At 42.6% G+C, this 5,890-nt stretch overlaps 1 long non-coding RNA gene across 2 annotated transcripts in view; it reads left to right on the top strand.

Annotated features, from left to right (window-relative positions):
• The first annotated feature begins 870 nt into the window (after positions 1-870).
• The window catches only part of LOC114484616 (uncharacterized), a 25,857-nt gene continuing 20,837 nt past the window's right edge, over positions 871-5,890 (top strand). For both annotated transcript variants that reach the window (XR_008616104.1, XR_008616103.1), the window contains exon 1: positions 871-1,029. This is a non-coding gene — a long non-coding RNA (uncharacterized lncRNA). The remainder of the gene's footprint in view (positions 1,030-5,890) is intronic.

The following is a 5,890-nucleotide window of genomic DNA, read 5'->3' as shown; positions in this document are numbered from 1 at the left end:
CTTACTCTCTCCCACTCTGTTTTGTCAAGTCCACAGCATCCACCCACTCTCCATTCTCTACTTTGCAGTCTTTTTCCTCACTCTCCCTTGCTAGCTGTCTCCATGGCTCTCCCTCTTTGTCCCTTTTTCCTCACCCCCTCGCCCACTCGATATCCACGGGAGTGGAACAAAGATGCTCTGCCCAGAAGAGCACACTTTCCCGTGAGACATCAGGAATGTGGACACACGTTGGCGGACAGAAGGACACGGGGTGTCACTGGACAGGACTGGTCCCCTGCCCCCAGCCCGGGGCTCTAGGGCCTTTCTGAGGCGGTGACCGCGAAGGGCAGCAAGCGGCAGGGCCAGGCCGCAGGAGGCCCAGGATGGGCAGGTGGTCTCAGGAGAACACTGGGGTCTGTGGAGTCCCAGGGCCGCGGGAGGGCCGCGTCCCGGGCTACCCTGAGGGGCCGAGAGGGGCGATGCGGGTCGCGAAGGGCGAGAGTCCACGTCGCGAGTGGGCACCTGGCACGGCGCGGGTCGGGCCAGGAGACGGTGAAGAGACCGAAGGCAAAAAGGCCTGACGGGGACAGCCTCGGAGCGATTTTGACCGGAAACGGACGCGGACTCGGACCCGGCAGCCGAGCGCCCGGCATCCCGAGTCTCAGGGCGACGCGGGCCGGAGGGGCGAGAACGGGGACCCCCAGAACCTGCGTGTGAAGGACGCGGTCGGGAGGGGGCTGTGGAGCGTGGCTCTGATTCTCAGAGCCGAGAGGCTCACTCACCCGAGGGGGCCTTCACTCCCGAAATCCGCTTCCGCGTCGGCAGGAAATTACGCAAGCGGGGCGGGGCCTTAGTCAAGGAGAAGCGGGGCGGAGCAGCGTGGGCGAGGCCTGAGCCTTCCCGCCCCGCTCCCGGCCGTTTCCGGGTCGGTCCGTACGCCGGACAGACACACCTCCAGTCTCAGCGTTTGGGTGAGTTTGATTCGGCTGGTGTCCGGGGAGCCGGGCTGCTTCCTCGGGACTTCAAGTTAAATGTTTCGGACAACTCCAGGTACGAGCTTAGAGCTGTGAGGCCTTTCGTAGTGAATGCTAGGTTGTTTCCCTGTTAACTTGTTGAAAGCGGTTTAGGTCGAAATCCCCTTTCGCGCCTGGAGACTCGTGTCCTGCGAGTGCTCTGGGAGCGACTCTGCCTCGGGTGGGGACCTCGCTGGGTCCAAGTGGGCCGTGGGGGGATCCCGAACAACGTCTGTGGTTCCTGCGCTTGGAATGGGTTATTCAGTTTAGCAAGGGCTGGAATTGTCTGTAATGGCGATGGAAACCAGAGCGAACATGATTTCCGTTTCTGCTCCCTGTTCACTAGAGACGCAACCCTGGGCTCAGTATCGGGGACTTTATGGGGCCAGGACCTGGGCTGCGAGGCTGAGGGGCTGAGGCGTTGCTTTACAAGAATAAAATGTACTGCGTGTGTAGGTGTAAATTCTTTTCTCCTTAGATTTCACTTGTTCAGTTTCACTCATCTTGAGGTGATTTATGAATGCAAGACCTTTGGGACAAGTGTGGATGCTTATCATTAATTTCTAAATATATTGTAATTTCACATTTTTCTTTTTCTATATCACAGAGCTATCTGAAAGTTTTTAATTTAAAAAATGTGAGGTATTTTAATCTCTTTGTTTTCTGTTTCTCAATGTTTTATGTCAAATTAGGATGAGGCTTACAAAAGAGTCAAGTGATATATATCTGCATGTGTAACTCATCCAGCCTCCCAATCACCTTCTCCACTAAGTCTTCTGCATTTAGGTTTATACATAATATGTGCTTGGGAGTCTCCATATCGACTGTAGTGATTCCTCTTGGGTCCATATGGGATATATATCTCCCTAGGAGAAGCTGAGTCCATGAGATGAGTACCTTATGAGTAAACCAGTCTTTACACCACATCTCTGAGTCTCTGTTTCCTTGGCTGGGGATTAGATCTAATGAAAGCTGAGAAGTTAGAAGAAGTGACATTGCATTGAAGAATAATTTCTTCAGTTTATGTTTTCATTGTCATTATTACTATTTAAAGAAGAGTGTCCAGGGATTCCTTAGAAAAACTACCTCACTAAAGAACTAGTCCCTTTTTTCAGGAGGAAGTACAGTCCTATGTAAGCAGTGTTTACTTTAATGGAGATTATTCCTAAAGTACTCTCCTCGAGTTTATACACTATTTCAACATAATCATGTGAATTTTTATTTGTACATGGGCTGTTTTTGTGGGTGAATCTTTGAACATTACCTAAAAGATTGTATGAGTGATACATTATTTTTGCTCACCACCTCCAATGGTCCTCAAACTTTGCTGCACATTAACATTATCTGGAGAGTGTTAAGCCTATGCCAACCTCACCAAAATATGTATTTATGGGGTAGGACTCAGGCATCAGAAAAGCAGCCTTGGAGCATGCATGGCACGGACTTCTTCCTCTCCCCCTGATAGTCATCAGTCTAACCAACTTATCAATAAGGGTTGTTCCTTCTATGGAGAACGTTCTCTGTCTCCCTCCTCTATTACCCAGCACCGGTTTCCAGGCTAATTCCTACTCTTCATCAATCTGGTAATTTTTAGATAATTCTTCCTCAGACAGGCTTTTCTATGCCGTCCTCAACAAAATATAAAGTATCATCTAGTAACTTATACTTTAAGGTATACTTCATATACTAATGCAGTTTATAATTTAATAGTAATTTATTTAGGTTTTAAATATAATTTTCAAAAACAAGCAATTCTTATGTCTATTGGAACTTTTACTACATTTGTTAATCAACACACCAATCATGGTGACTCCAAATTCCTCCCTACTCAGTGGCTGCATCTGACAAACACATGACTAGGATATTGATACTGGTTTAAATACAGCCAACTCCCAGGAACTTTCATATATATCTGGAAATCCTGCCAACAAAAGTATCCTTCCAGCTCCATAAGCACTTCAAACCTTATTCATCACACACACACACTCAGACGCATGCACACACACACACACACACACACACACACATACACATACACACACACACACTCTCTCTCTCTCTCTCTCTCTCTCTCTCTCTCTCTCACTCACTCACTCACTTTTACTAGTCTCCACAGAAGGGATTGCCCCCTACTATGCTGATGAGTTCGATTGTTTGAGAAACTGCTAGTCAAACCTCAGATGACTGCCCGGAAGTCTACAGTTATCCCTGCATTCATACCCATCCATTACTACTGCTCTCCTGTAAATTGAAGTGTCCTCTCTACCCTGGGACATTCCAATTTCTCCAATTAAGTCCTTGTCTTTCTTGCTATCTTAGGAACTTTATGCTATTGCTTCTATATTAAATCTACTTTACCAGACATATGTCCTATTCTCCTTGATCTCTCTACTCAATATTAAACTATTAAGATTCTTCCACTTTGAAACAAAATCTTCATCTGAACCTATCTTCTCTCTAGTTTCTGCTCTGCTGTTCCTTCCCAATCAAACTGAAAGTTGAAAATGTTGTTACCATTTCCTTACATTTCCTCATGCTTTGATTTACTAAAATCACCAACAATAATCCAATAAATTTATCTTGCTGGCACCATGCATGTTATTCCCATCTAACAGATGTGTCTTGAGCTTTCTGAAACCATGTTCATGTCATTTGTTAGATAGGTAAATTTCTTGGTCATCCTGGTCTGCTATAACAAAATACCACAGACTTGGTAGCTTAAACAACACATATTTATTTCTCATAGTTCTGGAGGCTGAAAAGTACAAGGTCAAGGTGTCAGCAGATTTGGTTCCTGGTGATGGACCTGTTCTTGGTTTGCAGAAGGCTGCCTTCTCACTGTGTCTTGACATGGTAGAAAGAAAGAGCTGTGGTCCATTACAGAAAAACCCAAACAAACTTTTTGGCCAACCCAATATTTGATAGTATTGGTGAACTTGAAATTTTCGCCAAAATTAAATGTGTTTCCTGGAAAAATGATATATCACAAAAAAGTAGATTTAACACACCTCCTTGTACCTAAAGTTCAGAAAATAAGGAAAACAGAAATTGTATTAAACATTACTTTCTGCTTAGAGATTTAAACATATTTGCTTAATTAATCCTCATAAAAACCCTGCTGATTTTGGTTTATTTACTATTATCGACTGAACGTCTGTGTCTCCCTCCCCCGCCCTCCCCCAAGCAAATTCATATGTTGAAGCCCTAATCCCCAATATAATGGTATTTGGAGGTGGGGCCTATAGGAGGTAATTAGGTTTAGATGAGGTCATGAGAGTGGGTCTCCCACGAAGGGATTGGTGTCATTGTAAGAAAAAAAGACCAATGAAATTTTCACTCACAGCTGCACACTGACCCAAGATGTCTTAATTCATGCTGGAGAGAAACATTTTAAATGTAATGAATGTGGGAAACACTTTAGCCAAAACTCTCATCTTCATTTCCACAAAATAACTCACATAGGAGAGAATCCATATGTCTGTAATCAGTGTGGAAGGGCCTTCAGTCATTCTTCATCTTTAAATAGATATAGGAGAATTCATACTGGAGAGAAGCCATATGAATGTTATCTATGTGGGAAAGCCTTTGTTCAGAGCACTTGCCTTAGTTGACATGAGAGAACTCACTCTAGAGAGAAGCCATTTGGTTGCCATCTCTGTGGGAAAGTCTTTATTCAAAGCTGTTGTCTTAGAGAATATGAGAGAACTCATACTGGAGAAAAATCATTTGGATGTCATTTGTGTGAGAAAGCCTTTGTTACAAGCTCTTGCTTTAGAAGACATGAGAGAACTCACTCTGTAAATGTTGTGAACGCGGAAGAGTCTTCAGCCACAGCTCTAAACTGAAACAAATCAGAATGCTACATGGGAGAAATTCTATGACTATATTCATTATGGAAATACCTTCATTTATAATTTATCCTTAAACAACATGAGTGAACTCCACTTGGAGGAGCCCTATATTTATAATCAAGGTGAAAGAGACTTAAGCTGATTTCTAGTTGTAGGGTGCACAAAACTCACTATGAATAATATTCTAATTTCCCTAAAATGGGAAATTAGACAGGAAAATCTTTACCAAGAGGAGTGCATGCTAGGGTAATAACAGAAAATTAGTGCTGGAGAACATATTCAGTGTAATATGCCTGGAAGAAACTTTTACTTGAAGAGATACTATTGTAGATGTAAGATTCCACACTATGTACAAAACACTTTCAGTGTAATGAATTAAGGGATGTCTTCAATGATTTTTAATTCCTTAGTTGACATTCAATTTCAAACACTATATACCAGTGCTAAAAATCAAACGAAAGATTGGAGTTTGCGTCAGAAATCCCTGACTGGGAAAAGCACCTATCAATATTTTTGCCGTACAATTTAGACATTAATTTATAATATTGCCCAATGGGCCTATTATTACAAAAATGTAGGATAAATATCCAGGATTGTGACATCATCTGGGAATTCTGAATGCAGAATTTTGTAACAATAAGCAATAATTTTTTTAAATGAATCAAAGTTGTTGCTGAAAAAACTACCATGTTGGTCAGTTTCAACTTTTCATGCAGCAATAATGATAATCATGATGAACAAATTCAACCAGAAAGTAACTTTGAATATTAACTGGAAAATGTAGAACACAGGATGATGTGTTATTACTATACTGTTAATATATACATACATCACAATGATGAATTAAAGGTCAGTAAATAGATAATTTGTGAATGAAGTCTGCTGGTGCATAACATTTTTTTTTTAACATCTTTATTGGAGTATAACTGTTTTACAATAGTGTGTTAGTTTCTCCTTTACAACAAAATGAATCAGTTATACATATACATATGTTCCCATATCTCTTCCCTCTTGCGTCTCCCTCCCTCCCACCCTCCCTATCCCACC

Source organism: Physeter macrocephalus, chromosome 20 (assembly GCF_002837175.3).
Source record: "Physeter macrocephalus isolate SW-GA chromosome 20, ASM283717v5, whole genome shotgun sequence".
Lineage (NCBI taxonomy): Eukaryota > Metazoa > Chordata > Mammalia > Artiodactyla > Physeteridae > Physeter > Physeter macrocephalus.
This window is presented reverse-complemented; position numbering and strand designations above follow the sequence as displayed.